At 30.8% G+C, this 19,132-nt stretch overlaps 1 protein-coding gene across 10 annotated transcripts in view; it reads left to right on the top strand.

The window, feature by feature from the left end:
* The window catches only part of LOC118185753 (uncharacterized), a 555,072-nt gene that overhangs the window by 775 nt on the left and 535,165 nt on the right, over positions 1-19,132 (top strand). The gene's annotated exons all lie outside the window — the stretch shown is intronic.

The raw sequence follows: 19,132 nt of genomic DNA, 5'->3' as shown, positions 1-19,132 counted from the left end.
AACAAACCCTTCTTATTTTTCTTAAAATGTAATACTTCTTAATTCTTCTTGAATTACTAACTCTGCAAAAATATTTATTCAGCACACAAGCAAAATTGGGAAACAAAATATTTACTGAAAATTTTTTTAAAAAAGGAAAATCTAGTTTTGATAGCTTAAAATTAAATTTATTTGGACTGGTCTTACTAAATTAAATGCAACTAGAAAGTTTTTTCTATGAATGGAAAGCAGAATATATAAGCCCTAAAATGATCGAAGTGCTCGAAATTCTTTTTTAGCATGTATAACGCCAAGTATTGCTTAGTGCAATTATTCAGAGTTATACGGCACCTTTTTCAAAAGACAGTCACTCAAAGAGGAAACATTTTAACGGGTATTGAATCAGCTATCAGTCCATTGTTGTAAAATACTTTTTGCTTTGAGTGCAGAGAAATATTCTGAAAAATGGCAACAGTTTTCTTTGCCTTTTCAGCTGTGCTTAGGGAAGGAGATAAAGCAAAACTGTTAACAATGTTCCTACAAAAAGTGCTGAGTTATTATTAACAACTTCTTTTTCCTTAAACTTAAGTTGGCAATTAGTAATGTTAGCTGGAATTTTGGTGTATTAAATCCTACATCGAAACATGTACGGTTTTGAAGAACATATTGAGGAAAAAATATGAAGCGTTAATTCATAATCTTTAGCTTATAGTTTCTTTTTTTGATACTCTATTACTGGATAATTATTAGCCGTTAAAAGTAATACTTTTTGACCTAATAAACATAGATATCAAATTCAGAAAATAATTATTTTTAAACAGTAAAGTGAACATTATTTGTTTAGTTTCAAATTACGTACATAATAAGTTATGCTTAAAATTTTTGATCAGATCATTCGAATATGTGTATTTAATACAAAAACTTAATAAATATCTTATGTGCCTAAATTAATACGTTAAATTTGCTAAAGGTAATCAAATTGTTTTTTGTTAAAAAGGCCTAGCTGCAAATTGCATTTAAATTAACACAAGGAGAGATGCAGCAGTCATGATTGGGAAATTCAGAGGAAACTCGTCGTTTCCTTTTGAAATAATAGTAAATAATAAAAACTGTGTAATATAATAAATTATAGCAACAATTTCAAAATAATTGTAGTTATTTTTTAAAAAATTAAAATGTTTTTTAAAGTACAACTGAAAAAAAAGTAATTTTTTCCTAACACTTCATTTACATTTTGACACAAATGTATGTAACCTAAAATTGAAATTTTTGCTTTAAATACTGTAAAAATTAAGAACATTTATTTTTTAATTGATGGTAAATTTGTATAAAAAACATTAATTTTCAAAATTTTACTGTTTCAAAAAATGTTGTTTGGAATTTCGGATCATTCTATTCTTTTCATCAGTACATACAACGTTAGACAGCTTATCTGACAAGTACTTCAAATTTCAGTTAAAGAAGTATCATCAGCACTTTAATCAAAACAAGACCTTACGAATATGAATTTTTTCCGAGATAAAAAATGCTTAACTATTTCTGTCATTTTGGATTAAATTTCTGTGCAAATACTTAATCACAGAAAAAATATTAAACCGATGACAATTTAATATGTCGCAAATTTAAGAGAAAATTTTAATTAAACACTGCCAACTACTTGCTTGCAAATCGCATGTATTTATTATCTCTCAGCTTAAAAACTATCCAGAAGATATTAAAAATAAATTTTAAAATGTAGCTAATATTTTTTTCAGGTTTATATACGCCAAACACAGAAGTACATTACTCGTGCAAAAGTTAATTACAGATTTTAACCGAAGTATTAATAGACAAGAATGTCCAACCGAGGAAAATTTTCGGTATAGCTGGAAAACTAAAAGAAAGTTTCTATGTATTCTTTAGAGGATACTTTCTTTGTAGGTAGGTAAAAACAGTGTATTCGCTCAGGAATACAAGGTTCACTAAACAGTATATGCGGAAAGTGTTATTTTATGCCGAATTATATGCGGGAGTGAATCTTATAAAAGACTGATTTGTGAAACTTTACTGTTTTGCATATTAATAAAAATAACGGATAAATTTCCTTGCCTGTCATATGAAACAAAATAGCGATCGGTACAATGAAATTAATAAACTAAACAACATTTACTATATTTTAAATTTTTTCTGAAATTAGAGCACGAAAAATTACTTAAAATTTGAAATAAATTGCTTTATTGATTTCATTGTCTTGAATCTATCGTTTTTATTTTATTCCTTTAAAGTTTCCTCAGATTTCAAGTAATATCTTTCATGAAAACTTTTGCTGATTGAATTATAAATTTGCATTAATTTAGCATTTAAATATATCATGATAGTATTGTGATCTTATTACCCAATGTCATGTTATGGGTGAATCAATGTATTCAAAATTTGCTTAATGCACCATAGGCTACATTTTAGTTTTCATTAAGATCATAACGCTGAACTGCACAAACATAAATGCTTTATATAAGTTATTCTCCCCATTTTCATCTTTTTTTCTGTAAATTTTCGTATAAGTTTTAATGTCCAATGCATCATTAAATCGCTTGATTTCAAAATTGCATCAATAAAACTTTTCTGTGTAAAATATAAAGATGTTTTCAGTTACGTTTTATTAAGCTCCTCCTATAAATTTCATTTTTCCTTCCTGTGTTAGAAAACTATGAAAAACGCATTTTCCAAAATTATCATTATTCTGTGTAAGGTGAGGGGTTATTATTAACTAATGCTAAAACGAAAAAATACTAAAAGTTTTTGCGACAGCCGTTTTATTTTACTGTGCAACACGGAGAAGTGCGCTAAAGCATCATTATTTATGCCTGTTACTGCTTTACAGAAATTATTCAAAAGTTACTTTCCTGTAATATGCAAAGGTCTTCTCTACTATACCCTTTAGTAAAGATTTTATTGTTGCAGTAAGTTTTGTAATTAAGTTTAACTTAGCAGGTATACCCTTTTCACTTTATTTTGAATGGAAATAGGTATTGTCTTTTGAATAAAAGTATTTCTATTATAGAGTATTGTTTTCGAAATGTTATATTTTCTAAATTTCTGTATTAATCTTAAAGCATTAAAGTCCTTTGCTGGGACATTGTAAGGTTCACTTGGAAGGAGCTATACTCATTTTAAAATAGCACATCACGCTTCAGAATAATAAAACATAGGTTTAAATTTTGAAATTAGGTAACCTCTCAATTTAAATGAAATTCAGTTATTAAAACAGAATATGAATTCTGCTTTAATACTTTAAGGATTCAGAATGCATTTAACAATATCTGTGCTTAATAAATTTTAGGAAAGCGGATATACATGCATCCTGAAGTGGTCCAAACTATAAAGTTAACACATATTGTTGATACAGAGTAACAGAAGCTTTCTTAAATTTCGAAACAAGAAATTATATCTTTTAGCGGTTTTGGTAATTTTGCGGATTCAGAAACAAATACATATACTATCGAAAGATTTTAAATTGATGTCTGTTTTATCCTTTTATATGAATACTAGCGGAAGTACCCGATGCCAGTTAAGTTAGATTGAGAGTAATGGATCTAACAAGGAAAACGATACCGCTGTAATTCTTCCCTAATAACTGTGCAAAAATTACGATTCATACTCATACATTTTTCAGGCTAATGCCATATGAAACCCACATGAAAAATTTCGTTAGAAAAATTAACTAATTTTCTCTCATTATATCAGCAACAATGGAACGCAGTTTTTAACGATTTTCGTCTTTCTAATCAAATGGTCTTAAAATATCGAAGTTCCATCCAATATTTCATCTATATTCAATTTTAGTCGATTAAATGTGGCAAAAACCTGATAAATAATTGATCAGAATTCAATGACGCGAACAAAGAAACAAACGCGCAAAGAGGCATTTTCTTTATATATATAGGTTTTGTAAAACTTACAGAATTTTTACTAACAAACTCTATGATTTGGAAGCAAACAATAGCAACATTTTTCGAAATAAAGCATCTCCAACTCGCGAGATTGCTGCCACTCTGAAAAATGAGTGCGAAAATTAGTATTTTCAGAGTTTTTAATTAATATCTGGGCTGATTAAAGTCTTTGGGAATAGCCGAAATAGCTTCCAACGAGTTTTTGGAATCAGGAATAGTGTAGTTAATGTTTGGCAATGCTATTTTTATTTCATCTTAAATCTTGGAATTTTTTTATTAGCAAATTCTACAATTTGAAAGAGAGCAGTGGCAACACTTCTCGAAATAAAGCAGCTTTTTATCTTTAGCGTGGGAGACTGTTGCCATTCGGAAAAATGAGGGCGAAAATTAGTGTTTTCAGAGTTTTAATTAATATCTATGATTTTAGCTATTTTTTCGTTTGGAGAAAGTGGATGCCGACCTTTTTCAGAACCCAGAAAAGAATTGTAGAATGTTTGGTGACTATAGCTATAGTAGTAACTGAGTTAATCGCGAATAAATATACAAACACACAGACATTCTTCTTTATATATGTAGATATGTGCTAAGTATTTCAATACTAGGAGATCCTAAAATGGAAAGTATAGCTAGTGACAAAAAATTTCTTAGAAGTTTTAGATTATTATAAACTTTGACAAGAACTTAGAATATTAGTTTCTATTTTAAAAAATAGAAACATGCATGCATTCCGCAGTTTTTTTCAATTTTAGGGCTGCAGGATTTTTGTTTTTCGATATCCTTCTTAATTATTAACAGACCAATGGATGCCCTAAGGGTAGCAATCTGTAAACCCACGGAAAATTATTTTATTTTTGTTTTTGGTTTTGAATTAACTTGTTAGGAATTTTTTTGGTGTATGAAAGCAAGGAAATTTGTAGGATTAATTTTATTCGTCAAAATTTAGTCGTGTAGAAGAATGAGTGGTTGCTTGCATTTGGCATGATAACGCGTGACCAGTTATAGTTCACCGTTCTCCATCGTAATAATATGTAATGATAATTTTAGTTCTTTAAAATTAACTAATAATTTTACTTTCTGCAGCTTGAGTATTCTGTTTGGATTCATGAAGACTTACTTTTGTAACGATGCTCTATGATAAAAATTTGCATTGAATGCAAAAGGTAATCATAATTCGATAAATACTCATAAAATATTGAATTGCAAATGCTTTGCATTCATCCTTATGGTTAAAGTATGGTTTCTATTTACTCTCTTTAATGGCGTAGATCGTCCTTATGATGCTTTGGAAATATTATATGGCTTAAAACATGTAAGTAATTTCATAACGTGTAGCTCAAAAATATATTTTTTATGCCCAAATGAATGTGTCTCTTTTTCATTGGTCAACCTTATTGTTTTCATCAAGAGTTTGCAATATCGACCTATTCAGCTCTAGTAAATGACAAGCACCATTATATTAGTAGATGAACATAAGGTAACTAGCAGTTATCAATCGATGAAAACTCCGCCTGTGATTTTGATGAAACTTTCTTTTGTTTACAGAAACCGCAGTCCGTTTTCCTAAACTTTCAAAAGATTTACCCGAATTTTTGTTCTAATTTTCCTGTAAAGATTATCTCCTTTGCGTAACCCAAGGTATTCACAAGTTTTGTCGTTTTTCCTTTTTTCTGTAGTTTTCCTTAGATTGATTAAATTTTGAATTATACTTGTTTTATATCTGTGCAACACAACGTAACTTTGGTTAAAATACCCTACGATCATTTATCACGGCAAGATTAGCATAAAGAATTGTTTGTTTTAACTAAAAAAAGGACAGTATTTTCTTATTTTGGATTTTTCAAACCAATATGATTCAATAAAAACAAATATGTTCTAATCTCGCCATTTATCAAGGCAGCTAAGCTGGTTCATCAACTAAAATTTTACTTGTGATACTTAATGTTATCCGACAAGTCAGTTGAAGCCCGAGGCCCAACATTAAGTTGAAGTTGACCGCAGCCTGACAAGAATAAGAATTACTTCATGATCAATCATTTTGGGAATAGAAATTAACTAAAGACGTTGACGCTACGTAAAGCAAAGGATACGAGGTAAAGTTCAGTCCTTTGACGCTCAACTCATACAAATACTAAAAACTTGCCTTTTAATTTACGTACATACACAGATATGATTACTTGAAGTAACAAGAATAAAAAAAAATCTCTAGACTACTATATCCTTTCAAAACTATAAATTCACCATTAAAACTATTCATTACTTCATTACTTTAAGGAAAATTTTATAGCGTGACAAAAAGACTAGTAACGATTAATTATATAGTCATGTAGCAGTTCTCTTCACTTTACTGTTCGTCAAAGACGTCTTTAGATGAAGAAGCAATTAAGAAACAACTATCTTTCGTATCTGCTCTTTATGAAATTTCCCCCCAAAAAAGACACATTTATTGCTCAACAATTGTGTCTTCCGCCGATACCAATTTATTGTTGTCATACATGCTATAAACTTCAAAAACACGAAACACATGGTACTTTAGGGTTGCTTGTGGTCCTTGAACGAGCAAGGTCATTCGCCGCTGGATGCCATCAAAATCCGTAGGTGCAAGGACAGCAACAGCAACAGCATTCCGGGTCTGAATGAGACACTCCTATATCCAATAGATGATTTTACCGGGTTCCAAAACAAACCTGTTTATGCCACCTAAAAAATGAATAAAGAATCCAATGTCAATGAATAATGGGTGCGTGAAGCTGAACAAAAATACTATTATAGATGCTAGGTATCATTAAGTAATTATAAAAAGAACTCAATAAAAAAGTTGGTGGTAAATTATTGTTGTATCAAGCAATTATTGAAATTATTTTCTTGTTCAGATTATCTGCTTGCTGACTTTTTAAGTATAAACAATGAACAAACAACCTATATTAAGTAAATTACAACTTTTTCCATAGAACATAAATTAAGGTGCAGTCTATGGCGAATTAAATTAAAAAACTCAACTTTTGTTTTGGGTAGGGGCTTCTTTTTCTTTTTTTAACCCCTGCCCTTAATATTACGATGTGACCTGCCGCTTCCTCATTTCGCTACCTTGTCAAGATGGTGTATTTAACTATGGCAAAGCACACTAGGGTTATCTGCCTAAGGGAAGGGATGCCTTCGTGGAGGACTCTCTAAGGGAAACTGGCTCGTATGCACGTTATACATGGGGAAAACCCCGAAAACACCCATGCAGCCAGCCCGTTCACGGGATTTGAACCTCGGACCGAACTACCAGCTACCTTGTCAAGAAAGACTGAGCTTATTGCAAATCCAAGAATTATTGCAAATCCAAGGCTACCCTATAGGAGAGACTGACGTTACACCCGCAAGAAGAGAAGATAATTGCAGACATCCATACTTCCTCTAGAATTTTCACTAGCATGACAACCGGCTTAGTTACTCACCGCCAGAGTGATAATAGATAACGACATAGTAAGATAAATAAAAACGTTGATATAAATACTAAAATTCTCAATTTAATTTGTGAATTTCAGATTGTATTGAAATTCTATTGTAATCTCTTTATGTCCTAAATTATTACGTTTAACAAATACTGGATGCGGGGAGTAGTGCGGGCTTGCACGATATTACCATAATAGCTAAACTTTGGAAAGCTTCAGTTGCTCACCTTCCCAAACTTTGTTTGTAAACTTCAATAAAGCTTTCAATTTTTATCTCCAAAAAGACGTTAGTCCCGAATGGATTAGTCTCGAAACTGGATTTTGCATCGAAACACTTAAATGCGTTGTATCATTTTTCAAATGGTCCCCACCAAATATTGTTGCCCTGCATTACATTTGAGAAATAACATTGGCACCTGGAAGGCCGAATTTTGAGTTTCGAATCTGTTTATTATCTATTTCATATTTTATAAAATATTTTTCTAACGATTTTTTTATTAATAAACTCAACGATTTCAAAACGAGCAGTGGCGGAAAAAATCATTTTTGTCTCCAGCGCGCGAGACTGTCTATCGGAAACTTTAACGATATGCTGTTTTTAAAATTTTGTAATTTTCCTGTTGAATTACATATGCCTTTAGTACGAAGACAATAATGCTAAATAATAAAGCTAAAAAGACAAAAAAATGAGGCTGCTAGTAGGAACAACTGACTGGCAGGCTGGAAGCTCAGCGAGAGAGTAAAAAATTCTAATCAAACCCATTCGGGGGACCTTAAAATCTGAAAAACTTTTCAATTATTTAAGGGGGGGCTAGTTTAGCACGAGAAGGCATTGCCAGTTGATCCATGGTATGTCGCTGGTGTCCCCCAAACTTGTACTTTCACCCATATACAGGTTGCTAATAAAAATATGCTGAACTCAGAATTAAGCTCTAAAAATAATATCACTCAGATAACAAGTAAAATAATTACTGCTCAAATCAGTGCCAATTTTATAAACTCGACTTCATTCAAGCTCAGTTTTATGTGGCAGTCTTTAAATTTAACAAAAGCTCCAAATTTCAGATGAAATAATAATGCTAACAAATACTATGCAATGAAAATAGTATCATCTATTTCTAAAATGCATAGACATATAAGAAAAAAAAAAAAAAAAAGGAGAGAGCGATAATTTTGTAAAAATTTCAGTGGTGCAAAATTCATATTATATTTTCTCCATCACCCAAATCGTTTCCTTTAGCTCAAATACCGCATGTGTCCATACTATTTACAGCCAGATAAAATTTCTTGCAGATTATAATATTCCAAATATTATAATATTTTGAGTTTTGTACAGTTTAAAACTGCTCTTCACTTTGCAAATAATTTTTAGGCCCTATATCGTTGTTGTGCTCTTTTTCGCTGACATTTTTTTTTTGTTATGGTGGTAGGGCGAAAAGAAACGAGAGAAGAGATTTTATTTTATGATCTTCATCACGCTCTGATTCCATGATTTTGTTGTAAAAAAGGGCGGAATCAAAGAATTATCAAAAAATACATATTTATTTTATTTTACATTATAAATAAAATTTGAAATATTTGAACTCCATAAATCGATCCGGAATTTTAGAAATATAGTGCTTCAGTTTTCATTGAAGCTGATTAAACCAGTTCAGATTAAACCATCTGATTAAATCCTCCGTTCTTTTGATAAACGAACGAAGTGTCTTACTTTTACTTTTTTTTACTGGCAATCTCTTCGTAATCGTTCGTTTACTTAGATTCGCCTGGAAGATAATCTCTTCGAAACGTTTATTAAATTTTAAATCGCGATTTTTGTGTACTGTAAAAATAGAAAATACTTTCATTTAAGAGAAATATTTGCTGCAAGCCTCCTACACAAGCCATTCAATGAGATTAATGCTCAGTTACGTCTTAAATAATCAAGTCGTTTCCTCGTTAAGCATTTGCGCAAATCTCTATGTGACGTTAAATTACGATGAAGTAGTATCACAGCAAAATGCTATTTCATTCTATTTATCTTTATCATTTGAACAGTCCATTTTAAATATAAGACTTAAATTTCTGGGAAATAATTCTTAAATTAGTAGGCCTATTTAGCTACTTGGATAAAATAATTTTAGGTCTAAAAGGAAATTTGCATACGAAGATCAGGATGCAATTTCTTTTTAAACTAATGATTTTTCACACCTTTTTAATTTTTAAAATTTTAAAGTTTCAACATGTTAGTCTGCAAGCTGATACTTCCAGTTTATAACTATTTCCCCTTATTCTGGGTTCCATTCTCAATGTGAAAATTATTTTGCTATACTATGCTTATTGATCCTTCAGTTTTTGTTGCTTAATATTTAGAATTTTGCTATTTAATCTTATAATGATTTACAAAGTAATATGTCTTCTGAAAATTTGAATAAGCAATTCTCTTAATTTTGGAAAGACAAAAAAAATCACATGTAAAATATTATAATAAATGCATTTTAAATATTAATATGTAGGATTAATAAATATTATAATAAATGTTAATATGTAGACGTAATAAAAATATTAAGAATGATAGTGAAAAAAGAAAGTGTATGTATATGTATGCATAATATATTCCCAGAACATTGATTCGGTCACATGCATAGTACAGTATACATGTTACCGGTAGCCCCCAAGAGAAAAACTTAAACTTTAATATACACATTATTAGAAGGCCAAAAAGCTAAAAAATGGGAATAAATTTCATTACATTATATATATATATATATATAAAGAAACAAAATAAGAGCCTAAAAATTAGTACACAAGGTAATTATTAGTAATTAATTACCTAATACTTGTGCTAAAGCTTCTAAGTAATAAAATAATAATTTATTTACTTATATGATTGAATATATATTATTTCCTTGGAAAAAAGTAGTAAGTTAAAATTCTACTGTAATAAATTTACTCATTATCATATTTAAAACTGAATTAGATAATACAAGAGCGTAGAGAAAATTGAAAATTAAAAATAGTTTAAAAACGAAAATGCAACCAAGAAATTAAGTAATTATTGCATTGACCAGAAATCAGTTGACTTTTCAAGAAGAAAAAGCTAATTTCCAATACCAGATCCACAAAGACAAGAACCAAATGAAGTTAATAACAGTAATATCCAAATTTCCCCATAAATATTCAAAATTCAACCAATATTGATCAAATCAGTAAAAATACAGAGGAAGGAAACACACAAATAACAAATATATATATATATAATTTAAAGTTATATGTTGTATGATCTTAAAATTCACTTAGTTCGAAAACTTGCTTTTAATTTAATTAAACTTTAAACTTACTTGTTACTTGCTTTTAATTTAATTTCTTTTTCAAAGTTTGAAATTTTGTTATTCATGATTTAATTCAAGTCCCCGTAAAACATTTTTAACAATTTACATTCAAGTTACTTTAAAACAATTTTTGGGATTAAACTTCCTACCTGTGGGTCTTTTAGATACTTCTACTAAAATTAATATTAGGAGATAATATAATCAATATTTCTTTAGTATATTATATATATATAAGCAGAGGAATGTAATTAAAATATGATTCAACATTATAAAGAGAAGGTAGATCAGATCAGATAGAAATAAATCCTTCTACCGTTGGAAGAAAATAGCTTCATTTCTGTTAATCCAGAATTAGCTGACGAATCATTCTAACTTATTTAATTTTAACAGTTAACCCAAAACTTTTGAACCCAACCTAAAGCAAATACATATATATACATTATATAAAAATATTTATATAATATATATGCATTTTATATAATAAATAAATAAATATATATTATATAAACTATTTATATAAAATATATGCATTTTTATATAATATATCAATATAAATATAAATAAATATATATATTAATTATATAAAATAACTGTGTGCAGTGTAATACATATATTATATAATAGAATGTTTTATATAATAAATAATTTCATATAATATATATACAAATGTATTTAAATGTGAAATAATTTTTACAGAAAGAAATTTCAAGAAATTGCTGTCAGTCTAATTTAGAAAAAGTATAACATAAGCACACTTTTATGGGTTTTTCTCAGTAAAACTACGGGCAATAGATTGATCTTTTTAATTGCTCCATAGGGATTAATAAAACCGCTAAAGATAACCTATTAGTAAGCAAAGAAAGTGATATATCCTGTTCCCGCAAAGCTTTCTTTTTCAGAGATTTGAATGCAATATAATTAATTGCAAATGAAGAAATACATTTTTACAGCTCTAAAGAAGGAAATGAAGAACTATTTCGTTCTCTTTTTTCAGAAATGAGAAAATGTTGTGTTAATTATGAGTACATTTACTTGCATTGTTATTAAATTTTATGGTTTAACGAAAATCAACTGCTATTATGTTACATGGGCATAAAACAAATAAAATGAATCTAAAACTAAGGTTTTCCTCGCGATAAACTAATAAACGTAGTGGGGTGCAAAAAGAATGATATTATTCTATGCAATATTCCGGACTGTTCTGCGTAAAACAATGGTTTTAATCCTTTTCTGCAATTCCTTTGGGTTCACATTTTATTTTTGCCTCATAAGGTAAAAAACAGCTTTCTTTATAGTTAACTTAAAAGTTTTTATCTCTTATATATGCTCTTATATATTCATATACTGCTTTTATATGCTACAAAGAAACTATATATGCTTTACAGTATATACAGTTTTATAGTATATAAGAGCAATTATAAAAGCACAATATCATCCTAGTTTAGAAAATAACCAATTAATTGCAAACAAATGCCTTTTGAAAAAAGAATAGTATAAAACATGATTAGACACTATTAAGGTTACAGTGAAGAAGATAAGCCTAGACAAAAATTCCATATAAAGTTTGTTCAAAGTTCACAAAAAAAAAAAAGTTCTTCACAAAGTTCTCCCTAAGAGAACAGACTCCTTTGTGATGAACTTTCTTAAGAAGTCCCTCGAATTCGTGTTACGTACGGGAGATAGCTACAAAAATGCATATGCAACTAGCTACAAAATGCTTATGCAACTGGAGAATATTTGCCGCATAATCCCTGCGTTTGCTGGGATTAGAACCCATGTTGAAACACTAGTGTTGACCGATACTATCTTCTCAGTATTTTTGGGCCATGGTATCGTAGAAAAGCAGAGCATACCTGCCCTCGGATTCGAACTAGAGACATTTTAGTCATTAATCAATGTGTTGACCATTGAACTAAAAAACTTCAAGAAAAGATTTACTGAATTCTTTACATTCTTTTCCAATATTAAAACCTGTCATAACTGGGATTCTAGGCGTCCCACACAAAATTTTCAGTTAACCAGCTATGGTGATGAATTACTGTCTACCATAATATTTTGGGGCTCAATTGTATCATATATGAGTTTAGAAGCTAGGCGTCATAAAAAAGCAGTAAATGCTCTTATAAGATTTTAGATTTATCCGAGGATTTTTCACATCACAAAAACACATGACTCATATGATTTAATTCCTTACAATACAACTTATATTATATATAAAAATACTCTAAAATATTAAACTCTTCCTTAATATGCACTATAAGGTATTTTCTCCATCCTTTCTGCATGCCTTCGTGGTGTAACGGTTAGCGTATTCGAGAGGTCCAGGTTAAAGTCCAGGCAAGGGTATTGCTCATATTTCACCTCTTCTGCTTCAAAATAACCTAATGTCTCTATATCACTACATTCTAAATACTGAAAATGACACTATATTGTGGAGATTATTCATTTTTATTTTACTGATTTATTCAATATGATTAATGTTACTGATGCTCATAGACGAGGTTTTCAACATCTAACTCTAGTCTTATCAGTGATAAACGACGATTATTTCTTATATCAGTTAGTTGTGAGATTTGATAATAAGTGAAATGCAAAACTAAAGCGAGATTACAAAAGATAAAATATAGGATAAGCACTAACGTGTAACATTGCTCTTTCCCATCGAATATTTCTCTGAAGTGCTGTTACTTTTGCATAGACCTCTAAAGGACTGCTTTTTACAATTCAGTACCAGATTTTTGTAAAACAGAGGCAGCAACAACAGCATTAATTTCAAAAAGAAATCTGTCATATTGATGGATTCGTCTCTAAAATAAACGAATATCGCGCACAATGCTTTGTGAAAATTTTTAATAGTCTGATAGGGACAACAAGATCAGCAGCATGCGTTTCGTTGCCAATGGTGGTTAAACAACAGTTCTTTGAGCTCTTCTGATTAGAAGAAGCCAAGCAATAATCTTTCAATGACCACTGTCCTTACCGTCATTGAAATTAGTGCACATCAGCCAAACTATGCCACGACATGAAACTATGAAAATGGTTAGGGTAGTGTTGATGTTCAAATGACTTAAATGTAGTGCATTCGCCCATAATCACACCCACTGATATAGTGTTGAAATCGCGAACTGGTAAACTTAAATGGCGGCATTTCGTTGACTCAACCTGATCTCTAAAAGCACCTGTTGATAGAAATATGTGCACAGAAAAAGAAAGATGCCATTTACACCACAAAGATGACGAACTGCGCGTTTGGCAGACTTCCTTAGAGGCATTATCACTGGAATGAAAGTTGCAGTATCGTCAGCACACTATATAGTCCTGAATCATTTAGATTATTCTGTTCATTGATAAGAGATACGTGAGGAAAACCACAAATAGTAGATAGGGTCAGGAAGGACCATCAAAATAGCGGACGAGAAAACAGAAGAATGATTCGCCAGGTATATGCAGATTCAAAGGCTATATCCGATCCAAAGGCTATATACGGGCAGGCGTAGAGGCTCAAATGTCCTGGAAACGAATTGCAAGATGTGTTCTAAAGGCAATTCTGCAATTCCAGTATCTTATGTTTTCGAGCTTTAACACTGAAATATAGGAGTCTTCATTTCCAGTGGTCAAGGCTAGAATAGCGGAAATGAAATCTATGCGTCATGCTTTGTTTTGGGATATGATGACTATTTTGCTCGAGTGCGTAGGCCCCCTGGTTAATGGTACAGTTCTAACCTCCGGAACGAACGACATACATAAGTTTCCAGCAATAGACACTGCGAGCTGAAGAGCATTATAACAATAGACATGCTATCTTGTATTCGTGATGTATTAAAGCTTAACGGAATCAGAAAAGATATTACGATCACATGTGCTCCCATTCCTTGTAAGTATCTGAAGATCTATTTCAGAAGGGTAACGTCCAACTAGATTTCGTACGGATTATGCAAGATCACCTGCATCATTTGGGAAGATTTCCATTGCCTCCCCACTATGTTGCACGAAACGGTAGTAAAACATTCTACTGTAGATGTCTCGTCTAAGACGCGCAAGTTACTCCTTTAATTTCTTTGCTCCTTTGTTTGTGTTATCGTATGTATCTTTATGGTTATCCAAATATACTATTTTCCTTGACAGCGGGTGAAGATACATTTCAAAGCATTCAAAAAAGTATTTCTAGTTTCAGTGTAAATTTCTACAAAAGCGTACTGTCAAAAACTTTTGGCTTAAAATTCAAAAACATATTCGAATATTTTGCAGAATTGGAATATAGTTTAAAAATAATGCAGATTAAACCTGAGCAAAGGTTACTTCAAATGTGCAATGAAACCTCTGTACTTGCTTACCATGTTTGAGTATCAGTCACTGTCTAGTTTTTCGACAGTTCGGTATAGATACTTGTGTTCAAAACGTTACTCATTGCTAAACACTTTGCAAGTGTACCAAACATCGTTTACAATGATATTAGTTTTGAAACTAATTATATATGATGTGAGGATTATGTTGATTGTAATGAAGTCCGAAGTAACTTTAAGTACTCAGTAAAATGCCTTTTGCACAAAATACTGAATTTCCAGAATTAAGTTAAATAAGGCATTAACTGTTACATGCTTAACTAAAACGAACAAAAAATGCGAGATATGCATCCAGTTTTTTATAATTAGCAAAATCTTTCTGTCAAAAAATTAGTATTTTCCTAGTTAAATAAATAAAGAACAAATAAAGCGCCTTGATTCATTTTTAAGACAATTTGATATGATCTCTCTTCCTAAGTAGTTAACTGTTCTATGCAATGTACAGAATACTTTATGCTCAACAGAAGTGTATTCACACAGTGTAATAATATTGAATGTATAACAATTTTTCGATTATTGTTATACATTCAATATTATTACACTGTGTGAAAAATTCAATTGAATTCTATCAGTTGCAACAAGTCTGAGAGTTCCGTAATTCATATTTTTCCCATTGGATGCAGCTTTAAGCTGAGGCATACAAACAAACTCTTTTACACGTAGAATTTATCAACAATTTAATGTAAACTCAAAATCTATTAAAAGATATCAAATGTTATTTCTGGCTTCACTTCTAACCTTATAATGTGATCATAACGAACTGCTAACAAACCAAAAAATATTGAAAAATGTGTTTCTGCTTTTAATAAGATCTATGGCTTAGATAGACCTCGAATCAAGTTCAATGATTTTGAAAACTTTTAAGTATTTCTTGCATGATTTATTAAAATTCGGAGTTATTCGAAGAAGTTTTCAATATTATTTAGGCATATCAAAAACAATTTACAATTTGTCCGACATTAGTTATTAATAATTCACATTTTGTTGCCATATTGTACTATTTTCATTTCAAATAAGAGCCGAAATACTCACAACTATTCTCAAACATAATAGAGAAAATCTACCACTGCCTAAATAAACTCTTACTTGGCTACAGTTCGCAAAAAAAGAGACAAGAACTCACTCAATTAATGCCACCATAAAATTAAGCCTAGACAAGCAGTTGACAAAACTAGTGACTGCTCAAACAGCTCATAAAATACCACTTACAGGTAGAACAGCCAGCCTTGTAATTGACCAATTTCGAATCGTTTTTCTCTTTTTCTATGCACAGTTTTGTTTTGTTTACTTATTCATTTATTTTTTCCACACCCCGTAACATCTGGTAAGTCCCTCCCCTATCCCCTCTAGATAAAAATCGACGATACAGGAAAATGTTCTGCCCAATTGCACACCTTAATTGGTTTCGTTTGCTATTGTCTAGCGAGATGGATATTATATCCATATGTATATATACCTATACCTGTGCTCTCCAACACTGATGTATGAGTGTCGGCTAGTGTGGAGAATTGGAGGGATTGGTGCATATTAATACAAGGAAGCGTTTATTAGTAATTTGAGTCTATCTGTCTAAATAATGGTTGTCCCCAGCAGATGGCATGTGCCTAAGTTCTTCATAAACAGTCGCAGGAAGTTAGCTCGCAAGCGATGGAAGGTCAATTTTTTCTTCTGGAAAAACCTATTAACTCAGAAGCCCGAGGGAAGTGAGGAAATGCATCGATGTTATCGCGGGTTAATTAATTGGGTTCATAGAGTTTTAGTGTTGCAAGTTTGTTACCAGTTTTGTTCATTGTTAAGCTTATAAAAATTATATAATTTCGAAACATTAATAAACAAGCTGTAAGAGAAATGTGTTCTGTCAGTATGAAATACTAAAGGCAATTATGCTTGAAGTTACTTTGACAAAGGACAGTTTTAGCTACATAAAAAATAAATCCATTGTATCACAAAATATTAACGTATCAACAGTAACAAGATAAGCATGTGTTAAACACTAGAGCTGTTATTATAAACTTGAAATTGTCTATAAAATATAAGGTGTAATGACTTAAAAGGGGTTCTCTTGCTATGTTTAAACTGTCAACAGTTTATTGTTTCTTAGCTGGGTAAAGTCTTTAAAGAGGGAAGCCGAACTGAATTAATTCAAGTTAAAACATTTTTGGACAACAGTCTGTCTTACTATCAGTTATGATCAAAAATAAGTCTTAAAACTGTTACACTGCAGACAGTTAGTTCCTGAATTCGATTCATGGGAAGGGGAGAACAGACGTGAGTAAAACAAAAACGATTTCAATGAATTCAATACAAATTTTTTTATTTGATATTGAGATGAATTTTTGCCCATATTCTTGCTCAATGGTCAAATTAACCACTTCAAAAACTTAACAAATAGATCGGAAAATAATTTTCAAAACGAAGTTTTTTTTAAAAATCTCACATAATTTATTGATCTAGAGCGATTTTCTTTACACTCAATTGATAAGGCTAAATAAGATAGTCCACAATGGTCTGCACAATGGCTGAAAGCAAAAAAGAATTCTTAAATCAGAATTGCCAAAGAAGAATTCAAAGAAATTGAATGTAACCTTATACAGATAGACAGAAAAACTTTAAAGAGGAATTTATATATCTAATTGTTATGTTAGCTGCATGGAAAAGTTTTCCTGTGTTCAGAGATACTAATTTTCTTTATCATTTTCCCTTTTCTTTAAACTAAAACGTATAAAATGGCAACACAGTATCAATACAATGCTCATTAAAATTGTATTAGAGCATTAATAGAATATTACGGAGCCACAGAAGGGATAGAATAGGCATGACATACATAAGAATATTCAACTCAATGAAATTCCTCTTTAAAAATTTTGATTTAAAATAAAATAAATCGTTGTTAACAGTCCTGCGATCGACATTATATACCATACAACAACAGAGATATCTTAACATTTTTAAAGCTATCTCTATTGTTTGGATATAATATTTTAATTTTTGTTACTAAATAAAACCGCAATAAAAATTTAAAAAGCTCTTACATAAATACTATATATATATGTGTATATATGTGTATGTGTATGTATAGTGAGAGAGAGAGAGAGGAAAAAAAGATATATATAATTATAATTTTCTTCTTTGGCTTTAAAAAATTCATACTGTGAATAAAGAAGGTTTTGGTATATGTATTTCGAAATTGTTTCGGAGGCGAATAAAATATGCATTTACACCACGTAAAACAGAAATTATTTTCATAGCAAGAATTGTCCCGTATGTTTTCACTGCATGTATTATGGTAACGTACAGGTTAAAACGTATATTTATGCCATACCGTCTTAACGCATGTTTAATAATGACATCTGAAAAACCTTTATATTAAATCATCTTACCGAAATTTCACTTTTTGTAAGTGCTACAATTTCGAAGTTCTTATACAGTGCAATAAATACATACTTTTCTCCACAACATCAAATTTTACAATTTTTCCTTGAATATGTAGCCCACAAATTTATATTTTGTTGCAGATTGCCAATAATTTTTAATCCAGGTACATTTTAAAAGTTCTCTTTATGACTGTTCATGATTATATCAGTCACGTTAACGAACTCTTAGAAGGGGTCAAATTGTAAACAAACTTTTCTATCTCTTTAAAGTCAAAAGAAAAAAGGAAGGTGTATGTGTTCACATACGAAAGAGCTATAGGAAAAAATTGCGACAATTAACTTTCTTAATGTTTTAAAAGACGCCGATTCATCAACGTCCAACTTCCATCTGGTAGGCCCCGGATGTTGGCAGGACCGCTTCTAATTACATCTACGACACAAACCTAGCAATTACCTATCCCCCACCCCACCCTAGCACACTGTTATCGCCACCCTCCTTTCCTACCTCCTAAGTATTTATGGCCCGCGGGTAGCAATTCGCATTACACCGGAAATCGGCTTACCTGGTCTTCACGTGACAACGTGGCGTTTGAGCAAAAACAAAGTACGTGGACGTGCGACTCATGAGCATCGTCAAATAAGAAATAAAAATCGGGAAACGCAAAGGCAATAAAAAAATGTATACGAAAAAGATCTGTGTCTAGCACAATAGGTAATTTTGTGGGCTATATTATAGCAGCTCGTAGTCGTCATTGCGTA

The sequence above is a fragment of the Stegodyphus dumicola genome, chromosome 9, assembly GCF_044657685.1.
Source record: "Stegodyphus dumicola isolate Sdum_Otavi_A_Nest chromosome 9, ASM4465768v1".
NCBI lineage: Eukaryota > Metazoa > Arthropoda > Arachnida > Araneae > Eresidae > Stegodyphus > Stegodyphus dumicola.
Note: the sequence above shows the minus strand (reverse complement) of the source record. Positions and strands in the feature narration are given on the sequence as shown.